Source organism: Bombina bombina, chromosome 6 (assembly GCF_027579735.1).
Source record: "Bombina bombina isolate aBomBom1 chromosome 6, aBomBom1.pri, whole genome shotgun sequence".
Taxonomy (NCBI): Eukaryota; Metazoa; Chordata; class Amphibia; order Anura; family Bombinatoridae; genus Bombina; species Bombina bombina.
This window is the reverse complement of record NC_069504.1, coordinates 418,554,988-418,571,772: the sequence shown is the minus strand read 5'-3', so window position 1 is coordinate 418,571,772 and position 16,785 is coordinate 418,554,988.

The window sequence follows — 16,785 nt, the reverse complement described above, 5'->3', positions numbered from 1 at the left end:
TTCACTGGAACACTTGCCATATAAGACTGATAAGTACTGCGTTATTTTGATCCGTTAATTCTTGCACTGATATTGCCAATTTTGTTTTTTGTTTATATAGTAATATTGGTTCACTATTCACCTTTTTTTATTTTTAATACAATATTTTTGTATCAAGAGATCAATTCTACATCTACCAGCAGGAGCTTGCTATATTATGTAATAAACTATATGATGCTATTGTATGTTTCATTACCTCCTTATTTTTGGTTGCCTTGGTGCAGGAATTAGCATGGAAGCTATATTTTGTTACCAGAGGTAGTAATTTTAATGTAATGATCACATGTATTTATTTTCTTGAAGATACATTTTATGATTTACTTTTTCTTTGTTTTTCTGTTTTTTTGGATTTTTTTTAAATACAGATAGCTCTGAGGTGTCTCCAATATAAGCATTTACTGTGGATCTGCACTGCAGTTAAAGCGCAGGAGACGGTTTTAATATACAATCTGTAGTAAAGATGACATTTTGGACAAAATATATAAATGTTAAAGCGACAGTATACACTCATTTTCATATAACTGCATGTAATAGACACTACTATAAAGAATATGATGCACAGATATTGATATAAAGATCCTGTATAAAACTGTTTAAATAACGTACTTAGAAGCTATCAGTTTAGCTCTGTTGAAAAGCTAGCTGGAAAGCCCACTGCAAGTGGGAAATATGACACCTCTCCCCCTTCTTTTGCATACGAAAAGACCCTTTACACAAACAGGAGCAAGCTGGAGAAGGTAGCTGACGGTATTCTCATAAAACTTTGGGGCTTGCTTAGGAGTCTGAAAATCAGAGCAATATTATTTAAAAATAAGCAAAACTATATATATTTAAAAAAAAACTTTATGGGCTATATAAATAGATCATCTACAAAACATTTATGAAAAGAAAAAAATGAGTGTATAATGTCCCTTTAATAATTATCTGAAAAATATTATATACTATACTTTACTTTCTTTGTGAGATGGCAGAATTTCTAAAATGAGTAGAATAATAAACCTACATTTGTTATTACTGAGTATTCTTTATTATGATTATTTTTAAAAGCTTTATAGCAATAACCACTCCAAAGTTAAAGGGACAATAAACAATTTGAGATGGTAATATAAAATGATAAATCATATATATAAAAACAACTCTGCATTATACTTTCATTATTTATTTTGTTCCCTTTTACTGTAATTCCATACTGAAATTGTGAGCTTTTCATTTCCTTTTAGAAATGGAAGTGCAGAACACTGTTATGTTCTACACAGCCATTGGTTGCACACTCTAGTCACCTATTTATAACTGTCCCTAATTGGCCACAGCAGAGAAGGTAACCTAAGTTACAACATGGCAGCTCCCATTGTTTTACACACTAAAACATTGCTCTTATTTTGTCACTATTTAAACAGCTAATAAAACTTTAAAAAATATATCTACATGTTATTCTCAGAATGCATCATTCTATCTAACATTTATTTAGTGTTTAATGTCCCTTTAACATGATTGTTGGATACATCATGACTTAAAAGTAAGAAGAATAAAAAGAATTCAGAGAAAGAGAATAATTATTTTATGTCTCATACAAATAAGAAGGAAAACTAAAGTCAAATTAAACGTTCATGATTCAGAAAACACAACTTTCCACTTCACTTCCATTATTTAAATGTGCACAATCGTTTTATATGCACACTTTCTGAGGCACCAGCTTGCTCCTACTGAAAAATCTACTCCCTATTTGAAATTAAAACTAAGTGATTTTGTATTGCCTTTTTCATTTGTTGATTATGGAATTCTACTGAATTTACTGGTAAGAAGGTTGCAAATGTTTGATGTTTAGAAGTTCGCCTTGAAGTAAATTGGAAGAGACCATTATTAACAAAATATGAAAAGTGGGGGAAGTTGCGGAGAATACAAAATAAATGTTATGCAAATATCCAAATAGAGTAAAAATATAGGGCTAGATTATGAGTGGAGTGCAAAATTGCGCTTTCGTGAGCGTGATATTTGAATTCCACTCAGTAATACAGGCGCACACACAAATGTGTGCTGGTTTTACAAGTTGAGCACAATGTGAACACGCCTCACATTTGAATTGCTTGGAAGCATTGCGCTCTTGAGAGTGTGCTTCCAAGGTAATTAGGATTGATGAGATTTAATTAGGTAGAATATGTGGATAATGAATACTAGACACCGGATCCTAAAAAGGTACAGAAGAACAGTTATAATGTTCAGCCACACAGAGGATTTTTCTGAATGCCTACAGAACACTATAGCCAGATTACAATTGGAGCGCTAGATATTGTTTGCTTGCAAGCGATAATAGCGCTCAATTTTGTAATACCACCGCACCATAATGTCTTCTGGTATTACAAGTTAATCACAATGTGAACGCAAGCTCTCATTTGCATTTCTAGGAAGCATTGCGCTCACATGAGTGTGCTTCTATAGGCTCCTACGGGAGCCTCATTCTGATGCCATCAGTGACAGCATCAGAACCTTGCTCAGTAAAGGGGATAAGTAGCGCCACATTTTTAAATATATATGTATATGGGTAAATATATATTAATATATTATGTGGTAATATGTGTGTATATATACACACATTAAAACATAAATATACAGTATCTCACAAAAGTGAGTACACCCCTCACATTTTTGTAAATATTTGATTATATCTTTTCATGTGACAACACTGAAGAAATTACACTTTGCTACAATGTAGTGAGTGTACAGCCTGTATAATAGTGTAAGTTTGCTGTCCCCTCAAAATAGCTCAACAGCCATTAATGTCTAAACCGTTGGCAACAAAAGTGAGTACACCCCTAAGTGGAAATGTCCAAATTGGGCCCAATTAGCCATTTTCCCTCCCGGTGTCATGTGACTCATTAGTGTTACAAGGTCTCAGGTGTGAATGGGGAGCAGGTGTGTTACATTTGGTGTCACTCTCACACTCTCTTATACTGGTCACTGGAGGTCCAACATGGCACCTCATGGCAAAGAACTCTCTGAGGATCTGAAAAAAATAATTGTTGCTCTACACAAAAATGACCTAGGCTATAAGAAGATTGTCAAGACCCTGAAACTGAGCTGCAGCATGGTGGGCAAGACCATACAGTGGTTTCACAGGACAGGTTCCACTCAGAACAGGCCTCACCATGGTCGACCACAGAAGTTGAGTGCACGTGCTTAGTGTCATATCCAGAGGTTGTTTTTTGGAAATATACGTATGAGTGCTGCCAACATTGCTGCAGAGGTTGAAGGGGTGGGGGGGTCAGCCTGTCAGTGCTCAGACCATATGCAGCACACTGCATCAAATTGGTTTGCTTGGCTGTCATCCCAGAAGGAAGCCTCTTCTAAAGGTGATGCACAAGAAAGCCTGCAAAGCAGTTTGCTGAAGACAAGCAGACTAAAGAAATGGATTACTGAAGCAATGTCCTGTGGTCCGATGAGACCAAGATAAACTTATTTGGTTCAGATGGTGTCAAGTGTGTGTGGCGGCAACCAGGTGAGTACAAAGACAAGTGTGTCATGCCTACAGTCAAGCATGGTGGTGGGAGTGTCATGGTCTGGGCCGGCATGAGTGCTGAAGGCACTGGGGAGCTACAGTTCAGTGAGGAAACCATGAATGCCAACATGTACTGTGACATACTGAGGCAAAGCATGATAACCTACCTTCGGAGACTGGGCTGCTGGGCAGTATTCCAACATGATAATGACCCCAAACACACCTCCAAGATGACCAAGCCTTGCTAAAGAAGCTGAGGGATGGACTGGCCAAGCATTTCTCCAGACGTAAACGCTATTGAGCATCTGGGGGCATCCTCAAATGTAAGGTGGGAGAGTGCAAGGTCTCTAACATCCACCGGCTCCATGATGTTGTCATGGAGGAGTGGAAGAAGACTCCAGTGGCAACCTGTGAAACTCTGGTGAACTTCATGACCAAGAGGGTAAAGGCAGTGCTTGAAAATAATGGTGGCCACACAAAATATTGACACTTTGGGTCCAGTTTCGACATTTCCACTAAGGGGTGTACTCAGTTTTGTTGCCAATGGTTTAGATATTAATGGCTGTGTGTTGCGTTATTTTTAGGGGACAGCAAATGTACACTGTTATACAGGCTGTACACTCACTACTTTACTTTGTAGCAAAGTGTCATTTCTTCAGTGTTGTCACATGAAAAGATAGAATAAAATATTTACAAAAATGTGTGGAGTGTACTCACTTTTATGAGATACTGTATATGTATATAATCACATAGATATATATTTACATTGCAGTCTATGAGAACACACATTTCCTACAGACTGCAATGAAAGGCACTTTTCAGTGAGGTTTTTTTTTTCTTACACTCCACTCCCACCAACTTTAAAGCCTCAAAACTGCCTAGTGCAGTTTTTTTTTATTAAAAACTACAATGTCCTTTATTTTAAGGGCATTTGGGGCACTTTAAAAAAAAAAAAATAACAACCAGAAACCTAATCTCTGGTTCATTTTTGGAGTGCTAATTGCTACTGTGAGGTTGTGGTAGCAATAACCAACCACTTGTTATTGATGGTTAATTATTGCGCTCCCACAAATGGACAAATTTGCCCATTTGCGGGAACGCAATCATTTAGCACTCCACTTGTAATCTAGCCCTATGAAAGGAGAGCATGTGGCCAATTGTGTAACATTTATGTGTAATACTTGGTTTCTTCTTACAATAAATGAGTTCTCTATTTTAGGCTACATGTGATTTTGGCAAACTTTATGGTTTGAATATCCATCATTAGATCTTGGTGAGTAATAGATTTACATAATTTTCTCTATATAAAAAAATAATAATAAAAACAGATTAACTTATACTTTTGCCATTTCACTTGATTCATAACTGTATTAAACACTTTAATGAGATACCAATAGCCATCTTTATTTAAGAGGAAGGGTTATTTGATCAATTACTTATGAGTAAGTAGTTTTTAATGTGGATAGCTAGTTTATATTTATGTGCTAATACACTATCTTTGAAAAAAGTATTTTATTAACTATTTTAGGGGATATAATACTCATATGCCTAATTAATTGATGCAGTATAACTGTAAAAAGCTGACATGAAAATTTTACCTGGACATTTCTTTGTAAAAAGGGAAGATATTTGACTACAAAATGTATTCAGCTCACCAGAGTAAGGGCTCTGTGGAGAGTTAGAGCTGTTATAAAGCTGCACGTTGAAAAAAAAAAATCACAATAGCCAATCAGCATCAGCAGTGATGAGGTCTTGCATTTCTTTGCTGTGATCTCATGAGATTTCACTTAAATCTCATGAGATTTCACAGTAAAATTCCTTAACCATTTCACCCGAAACATGTGTATATATACGTCTTCACTTCAGGAAGCTCCAGCACTCTCAGCAGTTAAGTTACAGCCGAAAGCAAAGTCATATATGTCTGCTATTTCTGAACAAAGGGAATCCCAGAGAAATTTTACAAACATTTGTGCCATGATTGCACAAGCAGTATGTAAATAATTCCTTGAGAAATCCAAAGTTTGTGAAAAAAGTAAATTTTTTTTTAATTTGATTGCATTTGGAGGTGAAATGGTGGCATGAAATGTACCAAAATGGGCCCGTATTTCTGGCGAGTCTTCAGACTCACCAGAAACACAAGTTATGGAGCAGGCGGACAGGAATCGCCGGAATTCAACCCGATCGAGTACGATCGGGTTGATTGACACCCCTGCTGGCGGCCTATTGGCAGCGAGTCTGCAGGGGGCGGCGTTGCACCAGCAGCTCTTGTGAGCTGCTGGTGCAATGCTGAATACGGAGAGCGTCTTTCTGCACTGTTGGATCAGGTCCGCAAGACATTTGATAAATAGGCCCCATAGTTTTGACAGGTAAATAAAAAAAAACAAGACTCTATTTCTGTTTAAATAGAGTGATAGCAAAATTTCTAAAAATTCTCTGGTATTGGGGGGCGTGTCCGGACCAGCAACTAAGATGGCCACTCTTTTCAGTGCTCTCTCCTAATGACTCTCAATCATTCAGAATTCATTAACTCTCTTAAGCCATCCAACACAGTTTTCAGTATTAACATGAAGAGAATGTTTTTCTGTACAGAGTGACATCCTTATTATATTTTTATGAACTCTTAAATGCTTGGCTGGTCCTCAAAATAGCACTACTAGAAGACGACATCCCTGCACCCTCCCCCGGGCAACCGGGTATACTCAGAATAACACAACACCTCTGGATACTTTAATTAGCCAAATAATGGAGGACTTTCATAAGGAAATACAAACTATGTTTGTCGCTTTGGAAAGAAAGATGCTAATACAATTTTTGGAGATCTCACTCGGCTACTTCAGCCCGACACAGACCATGAGGGTAAACTTGCAACAATAATGGTGGAGGCAGAGGAAGAGGACGAATCACTCTCACGCACCAGGATTAAACCATCCTGTTCAACATTTCAAAGCAGTACCCTAACCTATACACCTCCACAGCTTCTATTCACCTCTAACATCTTGCTTCCATATGTGCCAGGAGATGCGGCCGGCCCCCGGTTAGTGAAAGGAGGTTATTTACAAGCCCTCAAGGCTAATCCCATTGGAGATTATAGGAACAGGCAGATGCTGAATCTCCACCCAGACCGCGACTTACAAGACATTGGTGCAGAATATAGCACACAGTCTGGATCGCGTAATAGTTTCAGTGCGGTCCTAGTCGGCACAGTGACAGGTGATTCTGACATCCACCACGCATTGATCGTGCAACGAGAAACAACCTCCCATATTAGTCATCGTTCAACACCCCAGAAGCTAACCCAAGTTTGGAGACACACACAGACCCCTCTTGTTGCTAACGCCACTGTGGTAAATATTAAGGGACTGCTTCCTACCTTTCTAGCTACACTCCCAGTGGACGACTCCAGGCTGCTACTGTCTCTCATTCACATTAAACAGGGAGTCGGGTAACTGTGATACCATTCATACCCAGTGACATGGGAGTTTATATCATAAAGTCTCATCACGGTCATTATAAATGTTCACTTGAGGACTGTTAAGTTTGATTTTACTGTTTGAGACTGTGCTACTTTATTTGGATGGTTTATGTCTTTCACTTAAGTTGATTGTTAGACTGTAGTTCATTACTCTTAAATGTAGAAGTTAGTTTGTTCCAATAGCTACACGCAAGTTCCGATATTAAGTCTACCTTATCACTTGCTAATAACAATTGCTAACAGAAGACGGAAGTGCTCATTATGATTGCAGAGGCTTACTGACCTTAACATATAACATGAACTAATTGTATTTTTATGGTATAGGAGCTTGTCATTAGGTCTCCCTTAAACCTTCAATATGTCTTATGTTCTAAAGCTGCACTACCCCACACGAAGCTCTCTCGGGATGATCTGTTTTGAGTTATTTGAGTTATAGAACAACTACTACAACTAACGGTTATACACCCTCCTGGTGATGTCTTGGTAGGAGAATTGTTTTTATTGTGTGATTGTTCCTTAGTGTATACAAGTATATGTTTAGTCCTACTTTCTCTAATGACCTTTTTTGAAGCTAGTTAAATAGCAGAACGCCACATATCTTGCCTTCATATATTTATACACCTTTTCATAGTCTTCATATTATATATTCATAAACATCTCTGCCAGCTCTATTCTGTAGATATCACAAGATTTAGTATTATTTTCAACTAACGAGGTCATATTGGGTGCACTTAAGTATATAGCTCTAGAATTAGCTCCATTGCTAGAGTAACACCATCAACACATTAAAAAACACCAACACCCTCTTATGAACTCAACACAAGTTAATATATAAACTTTAATAAGACTAACGCTCAGAATATTTATATATCTCAGTCTAACACTGGCTATTTCACACTGAGGAGGACATTTACATTTAATCTACAAGGATACGCGCCCCCTCCCCCCCTCTTTTATTAAGCGGCTTATGTCCGCTGAACTTCCCCCCCCATACCCTTTGGCCCATGAGTGGCCTGACTAAAGCTAACTCCCTACTTCCCACCATCATTAGATTTTGGTTAATATAGGGACCATTAGACACTTAATATAAAAATCGAGGTTTCATCATTATATGCCCCAGTTACACACGCTCACCATAAGCTACTTTATATTTTGTAATCACAATGCAAGAAATAGTATTATGACCCATATCAGTAGCGGTTTTATTACTAATGAGCCTACTATGTTGTATAATAGCAACCCTTATTTTTATATATATATATATATGTATGTATGTTTCTTCTGCTGGTCAGCCATGATGATTATAACTGTTATACTGGTGATTTAATATGTTCTCTCAAGCTTATTTGATATAAGTGAATTGTATAACTACTTGTATTACTATTGACCATTCCTGGGCATGTTCCCTGTTATGCTACTGTTACTCATTACCTCAATAAAAAATATTAAAAAAAAAAAAAAAAATATTCTCTGGTATTTTAGGCAAGTTTTTGTCTGAAAGTCCCGGTAGTGAAAGGGTTAAACTGAATAGAAAAATAACATGACTGTGCATGCACATGCTAGATTCACACTTCCTAAAGTGGGGTGGGACTTTTGAGGTAAATATTTTACTTTTTTTACGTAGAGATGTTCAGGTGATATTTTCTTATGCGCTTTTTGCAGCTATGCTGCATCACTTTCAAGTGCTTCATCATTTGGGTATAATGTCCCTTTAATTTGTTAAAAATGTATAACCCAGGGTGTTTTTTAGACTAGGGGGCTGAATTATCAAGCTCTAAATACCGCTGCTCCATAACTAGTCTGCTTGCTCTGAGGCTACAGACAGAAATCAACCCGATCGAATACGATCGGGTTGATTGACACTCACTGCTAGCTGTCGGCATTTATCGATGTGCGACAGACATGATACGCTACATCGTATCATGTCCGCTCGTACATTAATAAATATGCCCCTAGGTCTGTGCCTAGGCAGTAAGAACTAGGGGGAAGCACATTTTGAATGTATTCTTTATGGCATGATGTTTTTTACCTATATGATGTCCAGATATTTTATTTATACATTTATTATAAATCAGTTATACCTGGTTGTCTAGAGGGGTACAGGACGCCTCCATTCATCATTGGCCTCTAAATATGAGAAATAAACGAGCGAAAGATTAAATAAATATTTGTGGTGGGGTTTTAGAGGGAGATCAAATTTTAAAGTGCTTTGGACAACTCAAAAACTATTTACAGAGATTTAAAGGGGCAGTAAGTAAGTTGAGGTAATTATGACATGTTTAGTTATGCATAATAAACAACTTTGCATTATACTTTTATTTTGATTTTGCCCTCTTTATGTAATTCAGCTCTGAAAATTGGAGTTCCGTTCAATTTTCAGAGCTGGAAATACACCCTGCTAGCATCTCAAGGCTAACCCTGCTACATATATTTCTCTAATTTGCTTTGACTGACAACAACTGTAAAATAATGTCCTTGAGGCAACATTATAAGAATGACTAGCATTGTTGTCTGAAAACTCCAGCTTAGATTGGCTTCTCCATATGAGGCAAATTGTGGGAGTAGTTTTGTTGTTAAAAAAAAAAAAAAAACTGTTGCATCAAACAAGACAATGAACACCAGTTATGTAAATTCATCCCCTTAAGGGTGTTAAATACATTGGTATAGTCCTACTTGGGAGCCACAAACATTTCAGCTACTTGAGAGTTGATGATCTCGCTACCAGAGTTTAGGACACACCAACATTATAATGTAATCAAAACTGACATAAATAAACAAGTTTGAGCATGTGATTTTTGCTTTAGTATGTACTTTTAATTGAATACGATATTGTAAAGCACTATTCCTGGCCAGATGAGATAAGTAGATTATAACACTCAATTCAGCTCAATGAATGTATTTTTTTGTTTTAATACTCACAATATCTAAGCAATTGTATTTAGAAACTACTAGCCTGTTCATACAGTCCTGTGAGTTTATCCTAACAGCTTTGATAACATTATTCTGACACAGCAGACAGTTATTCTGTATCCAGTGAATAAATAGGTTTTATTTGTGATAAAGATAAAGGGCTTTAGCATCTTGAAAGCTAGTAGCTTCCTTCTTATTTAGCTATTAAACTATTCACTTGTTCACCGTTTGCCCACAAAAGTAATTATGCTTTTACCCAGTCCACTAACTAATGTGGCACCATTCTTCCTGGTATTAATTTTCCTAAATATTATGTACCATTAAACTGCCACATTTATATGGATTAATCAATATGGAAATGCACAGACAGTTTAGAGGAGACATTTTTATGAACTTGTTAAATGCTAAATTATCTCATTTACAGCAAATCCTTGTATATTAGACAGAAATGATCTAATAGTAAATGGTTCATCTAGTAGTTCAGCGGATGATTCCATGATTTAATATATGTGTGACATAACTGAGGATATACCTCTTCTCATTCCAAAATCTGGGTAAGGGGCATGAAAAGAATTGCAAAGTAGTTTTTCAAAACCTTTATCGTTACTCAGTTAAGTGTTAAAAAAAGGAAATTAAAAGCTATAGAGCTAAAACAGGAACTATCGCTGGACAGACCATTAGTCCAAAACAATTACTGCTTGACTTTGTGGGCTCCATTTATGATGCTGAGATTGCAGCTTTGGAGCCCTAGAGATGTAGGAATGCTAGTTATGAAGGAGCAGTCTTAAAGAGGCAGTAAACCTCGAAGATAATGTTATATAGTTCTGCACACAATTATATAACATTATCTTAGTCAAACTTTATTCAACATAATATTGCCGGTGAAATTTGATTTAAAAAAGAGGGTTTTTCAGATCGCCGCTCTTGCTCTATTAAGCGGGTCTAGTTTTAACTCTGAGCGCATCTGGGCAGCTGTCTAGTCACAGTCTGATAGCGGGAGTGAGCTGCATTGAGTGTAATGGCGCGATCGGGCTGGGCTGTGACTAGACAGCTGCCCAGATGCGCTCAGAGTCTGAAAAACCCTCTTTTTTAAATCAAATTTCACGGGCAATATTATGTTAAATAAAGTTTGGCTAAGATAGTGTTATATTTTTCTGCACTATGTGCAGAATTATATAACAATATTTTCTAGGTTTACTGCCCCTTTAAGACCTCAATGATTACAGTGTTAAAGGACTGTTAAATACAGTAGAATTGCATATTAAACAAATACAATAAAATACAATAGTACTTAATTTGACACAAGCAGATTTGTTTCTGACATATTTCAAAATCTACCTCAATTTGCTAGCCCACTGTATCATGTGACAGTCATCAGCCAATACAGACTATAATATTGTACTGTGAACTTTAGAACATGCTCAGTAGTAGCTAGTGCCTCAGAAAGTGTGCAGACTGTGCAAAATTTGATAACGAAAGTAAATTGTAACGCCAAACTGCATGTTCTATCCAAAGTGGAATTTTGACTTTAGTGTCCCTTTAAATCATCCTGATCATGTCTGACCAGGATGATTAACAAGATCTACTTTCAACTGGTTGCAAGAAAACAGGGTGTGTGGCTGAATGAGCATTTGAATTTACAATGCTGGGTGGACAGGCTTTCGGCAGCAAACCTTGTCCATCCATCATTTGATAAATGGGCACTGTGTCTCAAGTGAAAAAACCCTTTTCAAGTACTTTACAGGGTTTTCTAATTAATCTGATTAACTTTAAATGCAATAACCCCATGAAAAACCATGTGAGACACCCACCGTGTATGGCATTTCCAATAGACTGAAATAACCCTAAAGCGCTCCATGTACTATTCTGTGGAGCAACAAGGTTCCTAAATTGGAAACTTGTCCAACTGTCTTTGCAACAAATTGGCAGCTAACCCTATACATTTGCTGCTCACATGTACTATTGGACAAATAGTTCCTTATGCAATGCCATCTTCTGCTTTTGCGCAACCAGTCAGTCAACCCAAATAAATTGTTAGGGTGATTCATCTCCTCCACCTCAGAGGGTAAGTACCAAGAATCTTATAACTGCTGCTTCTTACATTGCCTTAAGCTTGTTTGAAGTCTATGGCCTCTAGTTATCAAGCCGTCAACCGCAAATACGCTGGAATTCCGCAGCGTATTTGTGGCGAGGCTGATTCGCCATATTTATCAAGCCCTACAGGCCGTCAAAAGTAGAATCTAGTGATGTAACATACGATCCGCCGGACTCAGTCCGATACAGATCGATGGTTACGACACTACAGATGTTCCGAACGCAAGTTCGGCACAATCTGACTACTTTTGGTACTTATCAAAGAACAACCAGGTACGCTCGCCACTATTCTGGCCCAGCGTACCTGGTTTTCAATCCCATAGGAATCAATGGGAGTCTGACAGCAGCGAGAGCTCATGTTCGCTTCTGCCCGATATCCCATTGATTCCTATGGGAAGTGTCTGCACCTAACACCCTAACATGTACCCCGAGTCTAAACACCCCTAATCTGCCCCCCTACACCGCCGCCACCTAATTTAGACATATTAACCCCTAAACCGCCGCCCCGCCACCACCTACATTATACGTATTAACCCTTAAACCACCGCTCCCGGACCCCGCCACAACTATAATAAATTTATTAACCCCTAAACCGCCGCTCCCGGACCCCGCTGCCAACTACATTATACCTATTAACCCCTAATCTGCCGCCCCTATACTGCCTCCACCTTCATAAAGTTATTAACCCCTATCCTGCCGATCCCGGACCCCTTGGCAAATAAAATAATTGTTTAACCCCTAAACCACCGCTCCCGGAGCCCGCCACCACCTACATTACATTTATTAACCCCTATCCTGCCCCCCTACACCGCCGCCACTATATTAAATTAATTAACCCCTAAACCTAAGTCTAACCCTAACACCCCCCTAACTTAAATATTATTTAAATTAATCTAAATAAATATTCCTATAATTAAATAAATTAATCCTATTTAAAACTAAATACTTACCTATAAAATAAACCCTAAGATAGCTACAATATAACTAATTACATTGTAGCTATCTTAGGGTTTATTTTTATTTTACAGGCAACTTTGTATTTATTTTAACTAGGTAGAATAGTTATTAACTATTTAATAACTACCTAGCTAAAATAAATACAAAAGTACCTGTAAAATAAAACCTAACCTAAGTTACAATTACACCTAACACTATACTATCATTAAATAAATTAAATACATTAAATACAATTACCTACCATTAAATTAAAATAACTAAAATTAACTAAAGTACAAAAAAAAAACTCTAAATTACAGAAAATAATTTTTTTACAAGAAGTTTAAACTAATTACACCTAATCTAAGCCCCCTAATAAAATAAAAAAGCCCCCCTAAACAAAAATAACAAATAGCCCTTAAAAGGGCCTTTTGCTGGACATTGCCCCAAAGTAATCAGCTCTTTTACCTGTAAAAAAAAATACTCCATCTTGGATGACGTCATTTAAAGGAACCGTCATTCTTCGTTTAGTCGTCGGGATCGATGGATGCTCTGCGTCGGATGTCTTCAAGATGGTGTCGCTCCTCGCTGGATGGAAGAAGATAGAAGATGCCGCTTGGATGAAGATTTCTGCCCATCTGGAGGAAGACGGCTCAAGGTAGGGTGATCTTCAATGGGGTAGTGTTAGGTTTTTTTAAGGGGGGTTTGGGTGGGTTTTAGAGTAAGGTTAGGTATGTGGGTGGTGAGTTTTAATGTTGGGGGGGGGTGTATTTCTTTTTTTTACAGGTAAAAGAGCTGATTACTTTGGGGCAATGCCCCACAAAAGGCCCTTTTAAGGGCTATTTGTAATTTAGTTTAGGGTAGGGAATTTTATTATTTTGGGGGGCTTTTTTATTTTATTAGGGGGCTTAGATTAGGTGTAATTAGTTTAAACTACTTGTAATTTTTTTATTTTCTGTAATTTAGAGGTTTTTTTTTGTACTTTAGTCCGGGATCGGCAGGATAGGGGTTAATAACTTTATGTAGGTGTCGGCAGTATAGGGGGGCGGAAGATTAGGGGTTAATAGGTATAATGTAGGTGGTGGCGGGGTCCGGGAGCGGCGGTTTAGGGGTTAATATATTTATTATAGTTGCGGCGGGGTCCAGGAGTGGCGGTTTAGGGGTTAATAAGTTTATTTAGGTGCGGGGGGCTCCGGGAGTGGTGGTTTAGGGGGTAAAACAGTATAGTATAGTGTGGGTGCTTAGTGACAGGCTAGCAAGAAAGCTGCGAATAAGCCGATGAGCAGCGAGATTGATGACTGTTAGTTAACAACAGTCCGCTGCTCATCGCACCGTACTTGGTGCACAGCTTTTTGACAGCTTTCTTGATAAATTTGGCGAACGTATTCAGGTCCGCGGTGGCGATGTTAGGCGAGCTTAGGCGAGCCTTTTGGGGCCGGCGAATGCAGGTAAGTAGACAGGGTGATAACTAGAGGCCTATAGGTCAGTCACTTGTGACATCAATCTTTATAGTTGTTCATATAAAAAGTATTTTTTTATGCAGTTCGTTTTATTATTCCTGTCAGCTCAGTGACAGGATTCTTCAGACTAAGGGCCTAATTATCTAAAGGTCTCTGGGCATGCAAGATTCTCTATGAAATCTCACAAGTACTATGAAATCCCTGATAGAATTATCTAAAGGCAGTTTTTACTGTGAGAACACTATTTCTTGCATAGAGGTGTTCCTTCATTGAGGATGTGAAGATGTATACATTACAATAGGTCTCACAAATCCTAATTTCAAAATCATATGAAATAAATAAATCAAATATTGAAATAAAAAAATGCCGTAAAAAATATTGTTAAATTGCATTAAGTTCATAACAAAATTGTTCTGCAGGAAGGAATTATATTTTATGGAAAAAAGTTGAAATTACTTGCATGTAGATATGTCCCGAATAGTTCACCCGCGAATAGTTCCCGGCGAACATAGCTTGTTCGCAATCGCCACGGCGGGCAAACATATGTGATGTTCGGTCCGCCCCCTATTCGTCATCATTGAGTAAACTTTGACCCTGTACCTCACAGTCAGCAGACACATTCCAGCCAATCAACAGCAGACCCTCCCTCCCAGACCCTCCCACCTCCTGGACAGCATCCATTATAGATTCATTCGGAAGCTGCATTCTTAGTGAGAGGAGGGACAGTGTAGCTGCTGCTGATTTAATAGGGAAATCGATAGCTAGGCTAGTGTATTCAGTGTCCACTACAGTCCTGAAGGACTCATCTGATCTCTGCAGTAAGGACAGCACCCCAAAAAGCCCATTTTAGGGCTAGAACATCAGTCTGCTTTTTTATTTTTCGTGTGTAATCTAATTGCAGTTGCCTGCCTGCCAGCGTGTGTGTCAGGCTCACAGCGTATACTGTGCCCACTTGACCAGTGTCACCACTCATATCTGGTGTAACAGTAGTGTACATTTAAAAAAACAACACTTTTTTGACTGTGAAATAATAGCAGTCAGTTTCCTTCACACGTGTGCGTTTCAGGGCCTGCCAGGGCACAGTGTCACACCAGTGCAACTCATATCTGGTGTAACAGTAGTGTACATTTAACCCCTTAAGGACAAGGCCATTTTTCAATTTCTTTCCCTTAAAGGGACATTTTTTCTTTTATGATTTAGAAAGAGAATGCAATTTTAAACATCTTTCTAATTTACTTATATTATCTAATTTGTTTTATTCTCTTGATATTCTTTGATAGAAAGCATATCTAGATATGCTCACTAGCTGCTGATTGGTTGCTGCACATAGAAGCCTTGTGTGATTGGCTCACCATGTGCATTGCTTTTTCTTCAACTAAGGATATTTAAAAAATCAAGCAAAATAAATAATTGAAGTAAATTGTAATGTTGCTTAAATTTCTATTCTGGAAAAAAACCACACTTTTTCTAACTTTGACCCCCAAAATCTGTTACACATCTACAACCACCAAAAAACACCCATGCTAAATAGTTTCTAAATTTTGTCCTGAGTTTAGAAATACCCAATGTTTACATGTTCTTTGCTTTTTTTGCAAGTTATAGGGCAATAAGTACAAGTGCTATTTGCAAACCACTTTTTTTTCACAATTAGCGCTAGTTACATTGGGACACTTATATCTTTCAGGAATCCCTGAATATCCCTTGACATGTATATATATATTTTTTAGAAGACATCCCAAAGTACTGCTCTAGGCCCATTTTGGTATATTTAATGCCACCATTTCACCGCCAAATGAGATCAAATAAAGAAAAAAATCCCTTTTTCTTAATTTTTTTCACAAACTTTAGGTTTCTCACTGAAATTATTTGCAAACAACTTGTGCAATTATGGCATAAATGGTTGTAAACGCTTCTCAGGGATCCCCTTTGTTCATAAATAGCAGATATATATGGCTTTGGCATTGCTTTTTGGTAATTAGAAGGCTGCTAAATGCCACTGCGCACCACAGATGTATTATGCCCAGCAGTGAAGGGGTTAATTAGGGAGCATGTAGGGAGCGTCCATGGTTAATTTTAGCTTTAGTGTAGTGTAGTAGACAACCCCAAGTATTGATCTAGGCCCATCTTGGTATATTTCATGCCACCATTTCACCGCCAAATGCGATCAAATAAAAAAAAAATGTTAAATTTTTTACAATTTTAGGTTTCTCACTGAAATTATTTACAAACAACTTGTGCAATTATGGCATAAATGGTTGTAAATGCTTCTCTGGGATCCCCTTTGTTCAGAAATAGCAGACATTTATGGCTTTTGTACAAACAAAGCAAAGGAAAAGATACACTAGTAGCACTCCTAGGTCACTCAGTGGTAATGTCAAAAT